We start from the raw sequence: 17,857 nt of genomic DNA on the forward strand, positions 1-17,857 counted from the left end.
GGCTTTCATCCTCAAACCAATGGGCAGACAGAGAGGTTGAACCAGACACTTCAGGGATACCTGCGTTGTTATATTTCATCGGTCCAGGATAACTGGTCCGATTTTCTCCCCTTGGCGGAATTTGCCTATAACAAGACATCGCACTCGGCTCTACAATCCAGCCCATTCTACTGCCCCTACGGATATCATCCAACATGCTTCCCTGCAGTATTATTAACACTTTCCGGCGTTGGATGATTTGGTCTGTCAGATCCAGGACGGACACTGTCAGGCTCGACTGTCACTGCAGTTGGCTCAGGACCGGGCCAAACAATTCACCGACAGACATCGTATCCCAGCTCCAGTATTGACTCCCAGAGATAAGGTTTGGTTGGCTTCCAGGTTTTTGCCCAGACATAGGATTCCTTTGAAATTGGCTCCCTGGTATTTTGGTCCTTTTTCGGTAATTCGGCATGGTACTGCTGCTGTCCATCTGTGTCTTCCGTCTTCTTGGTCCAGGTTTCATCCAGTGTTCCATATGTCTCAGATCAAGCCCGACATCCAGGACCGCTTTTGTCGGTCTGTTCAGAGTCATCCCCTCCCAGTGGTTACAGCTTCTGGACCTCAGTATGAGGTCACTGGGATCTGCGACTCCTGTTACTTCCGTGGCATCCTTCAGTACTTGGTGGATTGGAAGGGTTATTCCCCTGCTGATCGTTTGTGGTAAGCAGTTTGTGGTAAGCAGCTTCTGGAGTGCATGCGCCCGGTTGGTCCGTCGCTTTCATCGTTTCATCCTGGTAAACCGGGGGGTGGGAGGGTCCCCTTCGTAGGGGGCATACTGTTATGGCTGGATGACCCTGATGGTCCCTATGGCGAAGATGGAGACGGGTCAATGGGGTTTTCTGCAGGCTTCCCAACATGGCACCCTTGTTTGTGTGCAGCATTGCAGCCACTGTCCCTATTACATGGCAGCTTCCGCCCACTGTTCCAGGCAGGAACGCTTATGAGGTAGTGTTTCCAGCAGAGCCTCGCGACAATTCTCTACATAGCTGACGCAGCATAAGTTTGCTTCTAGGACTAGTTCCAGCCTTCTAATTATACTTAGCCGGTGCCTAATCTTTCCTTCTTTCCCTCTGTCCAGCCCCTACATGTGAATCCGTATTGCTTTCCCATCGATTCTACAGCAACGGCTTAACTTCCTGAAATGCTATTGCGTTACCAGGCAACGGTACGGACGCCATTCTCCTCAAAGCTTCACAGACTTATCGGGCAGCTCCGTACCCCGCGCTCTCTCACACCTTAATGCTGATGTAGGCAGTTTAGAGTTCTCATCAGGGACCTCTAGGAGTTACCTCCCGGCAAACAACTTTGGAAGCCATTCGATCCCTCGCGAATGTGGCATATTGGCGCCTAGCAAAGGTAGTATTTAGGCTCTCTTTTGCACACGGTCCGCCAAGGCTTAGCGTTCAACCCTGACTCCTTTTTGTACATTTAGTCTGCAGACCTCACAGACACACAATCCACGTACAGGCTATTTCATGCTCTCTCTCCATGATACTCTCATCTGCTGTAGCCCTGAGGTAGGAGTCGTTTCCTTTCTTACGGCCAGAATAAGGGGGAAGTTAAATTATTCCTTTTGTCCTTTATGCAGTCCTTTCCTTCTGCCAGCAAGCCTCCTACACATATGATATTGGAGCCTACCACCTCGGATTAGGTAATAGGGATAACTCATTCTTTCCACGTTACGCCAAAACCGTACATCATTCTAACTCCCTTCTTTCTGTCTAATAGGCAGTCCACATTGAGAAGACACTCCAGAGGGTTACACAACGCCACAGCCTGCACATCGTAACAGAAGCTGGACGACATCCAGGGTTTTCTTCCCCAGGAGGGTTTCCCTGTGGGTATTGGGTTTCCCTGCATTTCATCCGGCGCAGGGAAGGGTCTAAAACCTAGGGGGGTACTTCTCTCGTTCAGCGCTTTGCTTCTTCTGATCCAGGTTACTGCAAGCACTGTGTTTCAAATCTGTTGTGTTTGCTCTATTTGGTGTTTGTTAGGAAACACGTTACTTTTGTTACTCACAGTTCACGCCGTCCTCTTACCAGAGCATTCCCTGTTACGTCTACGTACTCTCCTTACCAGCGTTTTGCGACGTCGGTAGCAAAACGGGTCTTTCTCACGGCCAGGACACACTTTGCCAAACGTTGCAGGTTGCCGTGGCAACTAGGATGGCGTCGGCTGAATCTGGGTCACGTGCGACACCACACAAGATCACGTGACCTAGTTCGTAAGCGCAGAACCATACCACGGCGCTCCTGATTACGAGTTGTTACTGGCGTTTTTTGGCTTTCGTATTTTGGAATTCTAGGTACCTCGACCACTGCTTGGATTACGGACTCCCTTGGATTACCCTCTTCTGTTTAGTCGCCCGTTTCATTACTCGACCTTGGTTACGCCTCTGAACTGCTCCTGCTTTTGCCCGTGTCTGTTTCTGGTTTTGGATACGTACGTGTAACGACCTTGTTCCCGCTACCTTGGATTGATTTTGCCCGTTCCTATCAGCTTGGTTCGCCTGGTACAGTCTTTTGGAGGTTCTGCCTTGTTTTCTCTGTTTCCTTTTCTACTTCCTTCCGACCTCATCCTGTTTCTAACATCTCTGTTCCTTTGATTACCGGTGCACACTGCTACTCCTGAAGCACAGTATCTATACTCATCTGCAGACCTTGCTACTCACCTGGAGCACAGATCAACTCTTGGGACTCTCTGTAACTACCTTTGGCTGAAGAACATTAGTGGAGTTCCATATCGACATCTTTGGTATCCCCCAGGACTCATTGATTCCTCTGGTCCCAGTGTACATACTTTCTAGGCGTCCTCGTTCCGTCGTGTCTGGTGGCATTCGGGACTTGGGACTCGCCACTTCAGGTATAGGTGTCCTTGTTCCATCGGGCCCGGTGGCATTTTGAACTAGAGACCTGTCACCCCAGGGCTCGGCGTTCTGAGTGGCGTCGGGTTAGGATCCTGGTGACCAGAGGTGCTATCAGCCTCCGCCTTGCCAAGTGGTAAGTTTTTTTCTATTTTCTGATTCTATTCAATTACTGTTCTTGTTTCGTTCTGAAAGATTGGTTCATATTTTTTCTGTATTTTTAGGGGTTCTGCCTCTCTCTTGTCCACATCTGATTTACTCCGCACCTTAGTCCTATTGCCACAGAGTTATCATCTTACTGCAACTGAATAGAGGCTTTGAGACAGTTCCCTCCCTGAGCTCCACGACGTCCTCTGGTCTCCATCTTCTGGTTAATACTTTACTTGGTGTGTTCTGGTTTTGCTTCACCCAAGAATTATATTGTCTTGAGGATTTCCACGTCTACACCACGTGTTCAAGGCCGTCAGAAATCCTAACAGTGTTAGAGGTAGAGCCTCATGGTGAAAGTAATACTTGGGTAGCCTGATCACATGAGAGTAAATATTCAGCAATATTGCCAGGTGATGTGCCGAGGTGCGGGGATTCTAAACTAGAATGGCTACAGAAATTGTGGGAAGAAGGGCACTAGATGAAGAATCAACCTTGCGAGGAAAATAAAAGACACAAGCAGGGGCTCATAAAGCCGAGAGAGCATCGGGAGCCTGAGAATCGTCGACCCCTTACGGCCGAGGCACTGTCCAAACTGCAGCAATTTTACAAAATTTGAAGATCCTTTGGATGTGGGCAGGATCCCAAAGGCCCTAGAACTACCATAAATGTCACATTTGATGTGGAAACCAAGAAATCTTGTCCCTCTAAAGTGTCTGAGGAGCAGGCCCATCAACCACCGCCGCAACTTCAAACAAGGAAGACCTTAAAGATCAAGCAGCAAGAGCATGCAAGGAATATGAATCCTGGATCACCAACCGGAGACATCAGTTGCTCCAACAGGACGCAGAGCTAATGCTAAGGACATTAAGTGGCAAAAAGTCAAAGGACTTTTGGTCCCTAATAAAACAAACATCAACGGTGGTCCCAGACTCACAACAAAACTCTGTGAGCAAAGTAGTTTGGCATGACCATTTTTCAAAACTGTAACAGGGTTCAACCCAACCTGTAATAATATCAAACATGGGGAAGGCTTGGTTGTTCGAAAATGAGGTTGACGCAATCTTGGCAAAGATACTTAAATTAAATCCATCTAGAGCACCGGGACCCGATGGTCTCACAAATACAATGTTGAAAGAACATCCAGAAGAATGGTCACTCTTTATCCATGTACTATTCAAGAACGTCTCCCAACAAAGGTCGATACCAGAGTCATGGAAATCGGCGATAATAGTCCCTATTTTCAAGAAGGGGGAGAGGGAGAATCCCAGAAATTACAGGCCTATCGCGTTATTGGACGTGATAGGCAAGATTTATGGGTCCTTTTTACTGAGGAAATTCCTTGATTGACTAAGGCGTCTGACTCAGTCGACCCATTTCAAACAGGATTCGTGAAAGAAGCAGTGGGAACATCAGTAAATATACTGCTTCTAAACCTCTTGAAAGATAAATTTCATCAAGGCAAAGGAAACATCTTTATTGCATTTGTTGACCTTGTACATGCTTTCGACTGGGTGGATCGAAATCTGCTGTGGACAAAACTAGAGGAAAAGAAGTGTCCGGGAGACATCATGGAGCCTCTGATCGCCCTCCACATGGATACAAAGATAAGAGTTTGATTAATGCAAACGATCTCGTATTGATAGACCAAACCAAAATAGGTCGTCAAAGGCAGCTGGACAGTCTACAGAGATACGTAAACCTGAATTTGCCAGAGATAAACCAAGATAAGACCAAAATAATGTCCTTTCGACAAGGAAACGCGAAGAGCAAACCTTTCACATGGACTTTGGGGACAAAAAAGGTAGAAAAGGTTGAGACATTCAAATACTTGGGTGTCATTGTGAATAATAGCTCTGTGCAGACCCCGCAACAAGAAGCCCTATTGGGGAAAGAAAAAACGATGGCCACCCGAACAAAACTCACGGATAAAAAATATGGTTGCTTTTCCTTGATGGCGGCAATACAATTCTATAAAGGCAAAGTGGTACCCACACTCGCATACGGCGCAGATGCAACTCCTGACATTCCGAAGAGGCTATGGACTAGATTGGAAGAAGTAGTGTGGAAAAAAATCTTAAACCTACCAAATTCTACACCAATCTCTATAATCCGTAGAGAATTGGGTCTTCCATCACTCTATGCAACAGTAGAATGGAAAGGGTTAGCGTTGTTTCGCAAGGTTATACTTCCATCTAGTCCTATTGTCATGAACCGCCGACTGCGTCCATTCTGGACTTCGTGGTCCCTGACCCATAGAGGACTGAATTCCGTGATCCTTCCAACATGGCCGTTTGGTGCGGAACGCTGCTTGCCAGCCTTTACGCACTACGTTCAACTTCCTACAAAACAGTCACGCCCCCGCGGCTCTGCGCGTCTCAACGCTACCGCTCTGTGTAATCTGACATGTGTCGCCGGAGTTTGCTCGGGGCTACCTTCCGAGTCCTGTTTCCCGATTCCTTGAATTAACTTCCTTCCCTTTTCCTTCCTCGAACTTACCATCAATCTTCTTCCTGGATCCTCGCCTGTGCTCGGGTCAAGGCGTTCCGTGCCTCCGAGCTCGGACATTGTTTCCTTCCTGGTTCCCGGTCCTGGACATCTGAACGCCTCCTAGTGCAGGACTGCTATCCTCATGCTGGAATCCGAAGACCAGCACACGGGCCTGTACAAATCCCAGACCGTGCGAAAGAAATTATCCAAGAAGTTTGCAAGCAAGGAAAAACAGTTGAGAAGGAGAGAGACTTGTGATACCTATGGTCCTGAAGTTATTAAATCAAAAGATGGAGAAAGGTTTGTCTTTGCTGTTGACTAAATGGGCAAATGTTAACAGCAAAAAACTAGAGGACCTTGGCTGTACAGAAGAAGACCTGAAGATGAATCTGATGAGAGTGAAGAGGAAACTCTTTGAACTCGATTGGATCACAACAGAAGAGAATGCGGGGGCTTGTAAGCTTGAAATTAAACCAACCTCGTGCCTACTTCCTAAAGTTCCCAAACAGAACATGCAGGGAAACATTTATGAGAATGCAATTCAATATGATCCAAACAAATGAGATCAAGGCTATTTGTGGCCTCAGTTCGAATAATGTCTGCAGATTCTCCCTTATCCCAGAGCAAATTAAGCATGTGTTGATGACTTGCTCGGGGTTGATGGCAGAGTGTCAACTATTTCTCAAGCCTTTAATGCAAAAGTTCATCACAATGGACGACGAGTGACGATGGTCGGCACTGATCAATGGCAATAATACACCCTGGGTTATCGCTGCAGTTTTATTCATACATAAGGTTTTTCCACCAGGAAGCTAAAACTGTTGGTGAAAGAACAGTGTTGAACATAGCTAAATTATCCGAGAGACCGTAAATCCTGAAAAGGAGTGTGGCACTAAGGGGAAGTCGTTGGCGTAAAACATGTTCGTCGGAACGTGTACGGCTTAATTGGTTCTTGATTATGTTTTAATTCTAATTTTGAGGCATATGAATTATGAATTTGGATTGGCAAGTGCCCGATTAGCTAATATCTTCTTTTATTATTTGGATTGTAAATTATTATTAATGGAATGTAATTGGTGAATTTAAGGTGGAATGGAAGTGAATCCCTTTTCTCAATGTAAAAAGATGGAATTGGAGACAGGATTTTTATCCTTTTAAAAAAATCAAGCAATAAATAAAATAAGAATCAACCTTGTGCTGCATTGGTCTGATAAGGGTGGAAGCTATCAAATGTTATCAATCTCAAAAGAAACCTGCAGAGAGAGCACAGGCAGGGGGAGGCATTGGGCAATGCCTTATGAATGAAACTGTAATAGCAAGAGGGCCTGGAAGAGATCACGCTGGTTCTAGTGTGAATAGGACGCAATGATTAACAATAATGAAGCTAGACAGCATTAATTCCCAATTGTGTGTTAATATCTTAGAATCGAATCAGTCAACATATGGTTTGACCCCTCCAGTGTCTTTTGCAAGGCTGTAAAACAAATGTAAAATTGCATGCACCCCAATTAAAAATTTACGTCAATGTAATACATCATAATTAACTCATTATGTGCAACCCAAGTGACATGTTAAGCCAATTTGATAAATAGTTGAAGGTATGAAACCATTGTTGATAATGGATTGATATTAACAATTGCATTGGAAATCACATATTATTTTGAAAAGAAAAAGGAGAAATCCAGGGAGAAAGGTGGCAAAAGAGAAAAAAGAGGAAGGCCGTTAGTAATGTTACACTGTAACTTATTACAGTTTCACAAAACAAGTTGGTAAAGAAACTTAGGCATGAGAGCCTTATGTCAGTATGTCCGATATAGTGGAATGAGGATCATATACATCAGTGAGTGCATTGACAAAGATCTATATGGGAAAAACACACATCAATCATGAGAATCCATGAAAGTCCATGTAAATATCTTTGAATGAAGAGTAGGCAAAAGGATACTGACCTAGTGGAAAGGAAATGGTTTCCACCGATGAGTTAGCAATAAAGGTAAAACACCTGATTCAGCGCTGCAATATTTTAGCCTAGTAAGGATTGTCGAATGTTATCTGTGGTGAGATAATGTGAATAGGATAAGTTATGTATCTCAAATGAAGGGATTGGAATTCTAATATGAGTGCAAGAAATTGAACTGTGTTTTACCTGGCGAGATTGTAATCCGTCCTGCTCCCACTTTACGGCATTTACAGAGTTCCGCGTAGCACCAGGAGCGTCTATAATCCATCCTACTCCTGCCTTTCACCATGTACAGCGTTCCGTGTTGCTTACCAGGCATGTGTTTACTAGGGGTAATAATGTACGTGCAACGTCACATAATGAACACCAGGATGTGAAAGGGGCGACCGCCATTATGAAGTGATAAATTATTTGGCAAATTGTAATAACATACAATAAAAAGACACCCACGTCAGGGTGCCCATCGCACTGCGTTCTTTGTGGGGTGGTACCGATGAGATATAAGAGGAACCAATCATTGGTGGGTTTCAAAGAATATTATGTAGGTCAGGACTTTTTTTATTGCACTGATAATTCTCATTAGGATAATTCTAAAACTTCCAATTACATGTCATCCGCCGCCGCCGCGATTGGCGGATTCTTCCGCATTACAGGTGGCAGCACAGGGGCGGTGTGTCTTAGTCCTCTTTCTATGGTCATGATTCTCGACCAGTCCTGGGGCGGTGCCTGCCGGGAGTTAAAAACTTCCTTTCCCCCGGCAGACTCCGCGTTGCAACCCGTCAGCGGAAGGACAGGTCCAGGAACTATGGAAAGCCTTTCAAGCTATATCCCAAGAATTGCAGGGGGTGAAGACAGAGAATACGCTCCTCAAACAAATGGTTACAGCAAGAGAACCGCCCCCCTACGGAACTACCACCCATGGCACTTTCCTCAGGCAAATTCGATGGCTCCCCAAAGAAGGTTAAAGAATTTTTGGAAGCATGCACGGTATACTTCGCTCTCAGGCCCCGTACTTTCATGACGGATCAGGCCAAGGTTGGATTTCTAATTTCCAACATGACTGGAAATGCACTAACTTGGGCTACTCCGTTGGTGACAAGCGGCAATGCCATTCTTCAGGACTATGCAGGGTTTCAGAACCTGCTCAAACAGACTTTGAACGCCCTGAACTGTCTTTTACGGCCTGTGAAGACTTGCTGGATGTTAGACAGGGCAACATGGACGTCCTGTCCTATATCTCCTCGTTCAAGACCGGAGGGGTTTGAAGGAAGAGATCAAGAATGAACTGGACAGATCCCCTCGCTCACCCACTTTTTCGGACTTATTAGCTGCCGCCCTTCACATAGAATATCGGCTCCAAGAAAGAAAAGCAGAGCGTCGCAAGCAAAGAGGTTCCGGTTCCTCCTCGGACTCCTTTTTGCACTCTCTCTCTGGTCATTCCTCAGCGACAACCTCAGATGAGCCAAAGCAGATTGGTGCCACCAGAGCCCCTCTATCCGCGGCAGAGAGAAGGCGCAGACGAGAGAAGGGTCTGTGCGCATACTGTGGGTCCGATGAACACCTTCTCAAGGATTGCACTGAACTACCAAGTAGGAGGTCGGGAAACAAACTCCTTCGGCACAAATAGGGACTAGTGTCCGAGGGTTAACAAGCTCTTTCCAACGTCCCTATGTTTCCCTGTCCATCGCCTCCCCCAACTTCCGAGAAAATTCCAGACTTATGGTACTTCCAGGGATCCTAAATTTGAAGGGTAAACAAGTTGAAACCTTAGCCCTGCTGGATTGTGGCGCCGCGGGCAACTTTATCAACACTTTGTGGGCTGATAAGGAGGGATTACACCGGATTGCCCGCAAGGAGGGACAGAACATTGAAGGAGTAGACGGGTCCCCCTTGTCCTCTGTCCCTTTGATGCATACCACAGAAGATCTTTCCATGAGAATCTACCAACACGCTGAAATCTTGCATTTTGACATCATCCGGGCGGCACACTTCCCTATCATCCTGGGCATCACGTGGCTTCGTAAACAAAATCCCTGGGTTAACTGGACCGAAAACTAGTTGAACTTTAGTTCCTCGTTCTGTGCCACAAACTGTCTTCCAGTGGAAAGCCGGGAAGATCTCCAACCGGTGAAGATTTTTACCAATCACCACATAGGTGTCCATGCTCTTCCCAGTTATTGCTCCACCTTTTCAGAAGTGTTCCAGGAATGTCTGCATGCCAAGCTGCCACCACACGAGCCCGAGGACTATGTTATCGATCTGGAATCCAATGCCTTGGTTCCGTTTGGAAGAATGTTTTCCCTCACGCAGATGGAGAAACAGGTGCAGCGTAGATATTTGGACACCAATATGGAGAATGGACTCATCCAGCCCTCGAAGTCCCCGGCAGGAGCCCCCTTATTCTTCATTAAAAAGAGAGACTCTAGTGAACTTAGGCCCTGTATTGACTATCGGGGTCTTTACAAAGTCACCATATGGACCGGTACCCGATGCCCCTCATCACCGACATTATAGAGACAGTCCAGGGGGCGAAGATATTCACCAAGCTCGATCTCAGAAACGCCTACCATTTGCTCAGAATAGCAGAGGGAGACGAGTGGAAAACAGCCTTCCGCACCCCATTTGGCTTATACGAGTATAGAGTGATGCCTTTCGGGCTAGTGAACGCACCGGCTGCATTTCAAAGATTCATGGACAGAATGTTTTCGGACCTGTTGTCAATCTCTGTCATCATCTACCTGGATGATATATTGATTTTCTCTTCGAACATGAAAGACCATGTTCTGCATGTTATGCAAGTTTTGAAGCGTCTTCAGGAGAATAAACTATTGGTCAAAGCTGAAAAGTGCAAGTTTGCAGTTCCATCTGTGCAATACCTCGGATATGTGCTATCTGAAGTGGGATTAGTATGGACCATGACAAGGTAAAGGTCATTCTTGATTGGCCGGCTCCCATTACCGTCAGAGAGGTACAAAGATTCCTTGTGCTTTCTATTACAGGAGATTCATTCCCAATTTCTCAGAAGTGGTCTATCCTATTACCAGACTGTTGAAGAAGGACGCTTCCCCATTTCAATGGTCAACCATAGCAGAGAAGAGTTTCCTTCATCTCAAAAGTCTCTTCTGTTCTGCACCAATATTGCAACATCCGGATCAGACACAACCTTTCATATTGGAAACCGACGCGTCCACTATTGCCATTGGGATAGTGTTACTTCAGGCCGTCAAGGAGTGGAACATCCTGTCACGTATTTATCCAAGACTCTCACTCCCAGTCAACTAAATCATTCAGTTCTAGAAAAGGCTATGAAACTCGCCTTTGAGGAGTAGCGCCACTTACTCATGGGGGCTCGACACTGGTTTCTGATTCAAACTGATCATAAGAACCTAAGAGTTCTACAGGAGATGGAGTGCGCTAATTCCAGGCAGGCAAGATGGGCATACCTCTTCTCGCAATACGATTTTCAGATCACCTACATCCCTGGAACATCAACTAGGTTGGCGGATGCATTGTCCCGCAAGGACTCAAGCAAGGAAAGAGCTTTAACCAGCACCGAACCTATGTTTCACAAGGATCGGATTCTAACCCTGGCCGGTTCTTTCCTCCAAGAAGTTCGGACAGCAGTGATGCAAGAACTACCACGATTATCTCTACTTCCTAACTCTCCCTATCAAGAGAAGGATGGCTGGGTCTTTTATAAGAAACGCTTGTATGTTCCAGAGGGTCCTTGGCGCGAAAAGATCTTAGTCTGGTGTCATGACTCACGCACAGCGGGACATAGAGGATGGAATAGCACCTTGGAACTCATCTCGAGAGTTTTTTACTGGCCCTCTTTGAGAGAAGAGACTCGGAAGTATGTCAAGTCGTGTCCGATCTGTGCAGGGCTAAATACCAGTCGGGCAGGCCTTTGGGCTTATTGACGCAGACGGATGTACCTACTTGCCCATGGGGACTCATTTCCACTGATTTCATTGGGGATCTCCCCCCATCTGATTCCTGTACGTGCATCACGGTTACTGTGGACTCTTTTTCCAAAATGGCACACTTCTCCCCTCTTCCAGGTCTCCCAACTGCATTGAAAATGGCAGAGGTTTTTGAGTGGGATATCTCTCGTCTGCACGGCCTGCCGGATAAGATCATTTCCAATCGCGGAAGTCAGTATGTCTAAGTTTTGGTCAGCGCTATGCCACCGATTGGGTATCGAACGAGCTCTTTCCTCTGGTTACCATCCACAAACTAACGGACAGACTGAGAGGCTGAATGCCACACTGGAACTATACTTGAGGTTTTGTGTCACATCTCATCAGGAGAATTGGGTCTCTCTGCTCCCTATGGCAGAGTTTTCGTATAACAACACCAAACATTCTGCTACTGGTTACTCACCTTTCTTTTGCACGTATGGAGTTCATCCTAGATCCATCCTGCCTTTACTGCCCAGTTTGGCCAACTCCCCAGCTGTAGAAGAAGTGTTGCGGAATATCACAGAGGCTCATTCCAACACCGTATGCAGCCTGGAAGCTAACAGGAGACCAACAAAGAAGGAAGCTGACAAGCATCGCAGGGATTGTCCGGATTGGGGGCCAGGCGACAAGGTGTGGTTGTCTACAAAGTTCTTGCCCAAGTGGGTCCGTCCTTCCAAACTGTCTCCTCGTTTTCTGGGACCTTTTCCCATTCTATCTAAGGTCAATCCGGTGGCTTATCGTCTGTGACTCCCCCTCACTCTCAGTCGCATTCACCCTGTCTTCCATTCCTCTTTTCTCAAACCATTCTTCCCGGATCTGCACCAAAAATCTGTCCCCCGTCTTCCCTCCTTCCCCAAACAGGATATGAGAGAATATGAGGTCTCTACCATTCAGGATTCCAGGTTTTATCGGGGTCGTTTGGAATACCTCATTTCCTGGAAGGGTTACCCTGAGTTGGAGGACTCTTGGGAACCAGCTTCTCAGGTGCACGCCCCGCGGTTGCTTGCCAGATTCCACCACTTGCACCCAGGGAAACCTGGTGTTCCGCGCTCTAAGGGGGGGCATACTGTCATCCGCCGCCGCCGCGATTGGTGGATTCTTCCGCGTTACAGGTGGCGGCACAGGGGCGGTGTGTCTTAGTCCTCTTTCTATGGTCATGATTCTCGACCAGTCCTGGGGCGGTGCCTGCTGGGAGTTTTAAAACTTCCTTTCCCCCGGCAGACTCTGCCTTGCAACCCGTATCGGAAGTCTCCCTTCTGGGTTTATTGCTCCTTAGGCTGGGTGCCCCTTGTTTCTGTGGCGGCGTTACCTCGATCCCCTGTCCTCCGCTTCGCAGCTCTCGCAAAGTCTTTTTCTCTCTCCCATGCTTTTGTCAGGTTCGGCTCTTTTTTCTAAGGACCTGCCTTTCTCCTTCTTATCCGTGTCTGGCTTCCCTTTCTCCTGCCTTCCCTGCTGGGCTTCCCGGATCCCTACATCTGCCTTCCCTTACCTTTACCTACCGGTCCGGGTCTCCCTCAAAGCTACTGGGCGGACTCACCCTTTTCCGGCTTACCTTCCGGAAATCTCCTCAGCCAGCGTTGTTCTTCGCAGCACTTCTCTCCAAGGCTTTGCTCGATCTGCACGACATCCTGTACCTTCATCTCCTGCACCGTATCCTCCGACACCTACGGAAAAGAAAGAGAAGAAAGTCCAGGTGTTCCAAAGGGTTTTTTCTTCCCGACTGGGTTTTTCCCTTCCTACGGCTTGATTCCGGAAAGGGGGCCATGGAACTTCTGTTTTCTAGCGGTACTGTGGCTTCCTTCCGTGGCAAGCACAATCAACCAAAAAGGGAGAAGGATTATCTGACCAGGCGAAATCTACAGTCTACAGACAACGATTCCAGCAGTTCAGGTGAGGAGAGTGCAGGGGGAGGGATAGAAAGGGGAACCAAACAATCACATTACACCATAAAGTGTCTCCCAGTGACCTTTTTATTTTTAGATATATCACATTTGCATTTTTCAGTCCAAAAAAGAAAAGAAAATCTGAAAAGGCAACTGCAATTTGGAACTGGTATTTATTTCCATGAAACTTTAATAATGTTTACGTTTTCCCAGGCACACACCAGTATGAATGCCCTCCCACCGAACACTAATGCACCGGCGTGCCTCCCCATTCATTCAAGCACGCTCATAGTCCTGTTATGCACCCCACCTCTCTGCTTCCATCGAACACAATTAATACCTAGCGGCCTGCTGGCCCCACCTCCTAAGCATATCGATACCTCTCACACTTTTGTGTCCTAAAGCATAAAAAACACCAACAATAAATAAATAACCCAATTTGTAAGTAGGCTTCTGTTTAGGATTAACTTGTATCCATCCAGCAAGCCCCCTGCTTAACATATTTTTAACCAAGGGGGGCGCAGCATAAGAAGGTTTGGGGACCACAGCTAGAAAAAAGTCCAACACCATTCTTAATTTTATTTAATGGGATCACCCTAGAGAAACATCTGACTTAACTCTCCCTAGAGGCTCAACACTTGAGAGGTATACATGCCCACACCAGTCATCCTGCTTCTCCGCTGACCAAACATGCACCCTTAACGCTTGTTCTGCCTCATCTCACCAAAGAGACATGTATAGTCGACAAACCCACACAGATTTCTCAACGTTTTATCCTCTTAGGTGGGTAGTGTTAGATGTTTTGGCGAATTAGTCTATTGAGGTCACTTGTGAAGAAAAAGCTTTTGGATTGTGATGATTTTTTAATGTAAGGGCGACCCCATTGGAGTATATTGAAGGAAAGGGGCTTCTTTGGAGGGCAGAATTAGTCCAATTAAGTTGAAAACAGTCAAACAGATTGTCTGCCGTAACTAAAGGGCAGTTTAAAGAGTTGTGCTCATCATCTCATTGAGAAAAGTAAGCAGGACATTTGAGTCTATAATATCTATATTTTCATTGGAAACGCCACACAGTTTGCTGCTGCTGAGCAATCATTTCTGTGGCAGCCTGAACAAATCTCCCTTCTCTTTAGTCCAGGGTTATTGCTGTTTCTCATTGAGAACAAAAGATCGCTGTGAGAGTTCCAGAGATGAAAGGAATGCTCTGCCTCATAAAGTTAAAAACATTCTAAGGAAACCAAGGCAAAGCTGACTTTTTCACTTAACTCTGCAGATCGTGCATGAATTGTTTACTTTCCCCATATTCAGGGCTGCTTTGCATGAGCTTTATTTTTCAAGAAGCACTGTTGTGCCTTGGAATGCTGCTTGCGGTCTGGAGTTCTCACTAGGACTCTAACTCTCAGGAACTGTCCTTTATTGGATTGTTTATCTCCCAGCTTTAGTCGTTTTGGCATGGCCTGAGTTATCCTAACGTGCAGTATTACTCCTTGGAATGCAGCTCGGTGCTTACCAATTAGTTCCCATTTTGCACTATTCCAGTTTATTTTGTGGGTTGACTCTACTCTGTTTAGAGCGAATGCACCGTTCCCGTATTAAGGGCTTCCTCCCATCCAATCTTTGCAGTCATGATGGGCAAGTTCTTCTCTTGCCCATGGTTCTTTTAGACCCTGGATGTGGACCAAAGCTGCAAACTTTCATTTCTCTAGCCAGCTGCATTTGTGTTTTGCTTCCTCCCTCTCCCAGGACCAATGACATCATTGTCCTCCTTGGTGACCCAAATGGTTCCAAGGCCTCAGACAACAAATGCAACTGTGGTTCCAACGCACGCATTCCACGCTGGCTATTTTCTGACTTCTGTGGTGAAACAAAAGAAGGAGTCGTACTAGAGTTTAACATTTCAAAGGTGTTTATTTCACATAAAGAGAAAATGCCTACCTGTCTCTATTGCTCAAGGAATTTTCCTTACCTAAAAACTAAACTAAGGGTGCTCATCAATTGTCTGAATCAAAAATAGTCCTCAGTCCGAGACCTAAATCCCATCTGGCCCTACCACTTTTAGAAAAACGTAAGATAAAAATTAGCCAGAGCAGTAGCTTTTTCACTTCATCTTGCCAAATCTACTTGAGCTGCTGCCAAGTACTATTCAACAGTCTAACATGGGTTTTCAATAGTTTATTAAAGTAAGGTTTTGAGTCCTCTCCTCAGATGCATTAAAACAAGTTTTAAGTCTTTACACACATTTTATGGTTCTAGTTTGTTAAAGGAGAAATGATTCTCTTAATGTGATTCCACCAACGTAGACATTGGGCCACATTACGGGTCCGGTGGTAAAAACATCATAATTACTGGCATGCCGGTGCTACTGTGTCCATGAAGCATGAAGCACTGCTGCCAGAATCAACGGTTGATTCTGTGTTATCGTGCATGCGCATTCCAGCATGCTGGAAACGGCTGCACAGGCACGCTGGTAATACCATCAAACCCCCCCAAAATCCCCACACCGCCACCCTCAGTGCTGCTGATTCCGATTCTGGCTCCACGCTACCGGACTCACCGGCACCGGTAACAACAGTGCTGTTATTACCATGATCGGAAATAACACGTTTGCTGGAAAAGGAATGGACCAGCGGCCATTAAGAAAACACAATCCATTGCAATCCTCTGACCACAGAAGTGATACCCACATCCCGAGCTATTTTACAGAAGGAGATCAAGAGACATGTCAGCAAGGGTACCTGCAACCCAGAGGCACAAGCTGCACTTCAGCGAGGCTGAATTGAACATGCTTGCAGATACTATAGTTGAGCATGCTGACCAACTATTCAGCACCGACCTCAGAAGGCAGGCCCAGTTAGGCAAAAGGGCAATCTGGGAGGAGGTGGCCCAGAAGGTCACAGCAGTTGGAACAACACCTCGAACTGTCCGGGACTGCCAAAAAAGGTGGGACGACCTTCGTTTGAGGGTGCGAAACCTGCTGTCCGCCGAGCCCAACCAGAGCATGGCCACAGGAGGCGGCACTACATCCCCATCCACCTGCAGCCATGGGAGGAGACCTGCAGTAGTATCGTGCACTTGTGCACTTAGAATCAATGGAAGTAGTTGGTTCAGCAGAGGCCTGAGCCGTGACATCGGAGGAGGCTGGTGAGTACCCGTAAGCCCAATGTCACATCATCCACCTTGTCCACACTGCTTACAATAGAGTTGGCAAACATGTCAATTATGTTGTTCACAACGCCAGTACAGCCCTGCTAGCCACCCCCCCCTGCAACCTGGTTGCACATATCCACATACACCTTGCACCCAAACCTCATTCATACCCCACTCACACAGTGAACATAACACAGGCCCCCTCTATCGCCCTCACAAGATGCCCCTGCTGGCACTCAGACACACATCCCCCTGACGCAGCCTAACTTGTGTTGTTACTGCCGTGCTAGCACAGGCCCAAAGTCACGTCAGTGCCAAGCACATACACCACCAGCAAATGACCTGCCCCACACAGCCCCCTCGTCCCATTCACCACAACCCATGTTGCAAAATCATCACTGACGCAGTAAGTGCCATAGGCAGCAGTCACATGCAGAACACATCCCTGGCACAACCAGCCACAACACAATATCATACAGCTTGTGTGCCACACCCATAACACCCTAACCGGGAAACACTAGTACACCACGGAAGGGCCACTCCACACACCATGTAGGCACACTACACATGCACCCGCACAGTGTCCCTGATACAAGCATGTGTGCACCATTTCATGGCCACCACCATGTCCCTGACACAGCATTGTCATCAAAAAGTACTAGCATTCATGCGTGTCTCATCAATCCACACCCATCAATGATGCCCTGCCTTTCTGACTCCCTCAGGCATAATATCTGGCAATGAAGCTGGCCAGCCAAATACATCCAGGGCCCCCAGGCCTCGCCGCAGACGGACCACAACCACGTCTACACAGGACTCCACAGCATCCTCCGGCAGATGTGAGATTGCATCCACATCCGCTTCCCACCAGCCGCCCACCATCCCGGAGGCACCTGCACCCCTGCCACCCACCATCCCGGTGGCACTTGTACCCCAGCCGCCCACCATTCCGGTGGCACCTGCACCCCACCCGCCTACCATCCCGGTGGCACCTGTACCCCTTCTGCCCACCATCCAGGTGGCACTTGCACCCCTGCCGCCCATCATCCTGATGGCACCTGCACCCCTGCCCCCACCATCCCGGTGGCACCTGCACCCCAGCCGCCCAACATCCCGGTGGCACCTGCACCACAGCCGCAAGGACGTCCACATGAAAGATGAAAACACTGGTGACGAGGCTGGAGCAGAAAGTGTTGACACGGACCACAGCCATGGCCTTCAGTCCCGTGGGCCCAATGAGCCCCCAACCTCCACCCTAACGTAGTGTCAGGGGCATTGAAGGGCGCCTGTCACGGATGGAGCAACGGCAGGATTCCCTGACATCACTTGTGCAACAGCACCTTCATGAGGCACAACTAATGCGG

This window comes from Ambystoma mexicanum, chromosome 2p, assembly GCF_040938575.1.
Source record: "Ambystoma mexicanum isolate Mex_15411 chromosome 2p, UKY_AmexF1_1, whole genome shotgun sequence".
Taxonomy (NCBI): domain Eukaryota; kingdom Metazoa; phylum Chordata; class Amphibia; order Caudata; family Ambystomatidae; genus Ambystoma; species Ambystoma mexicanum.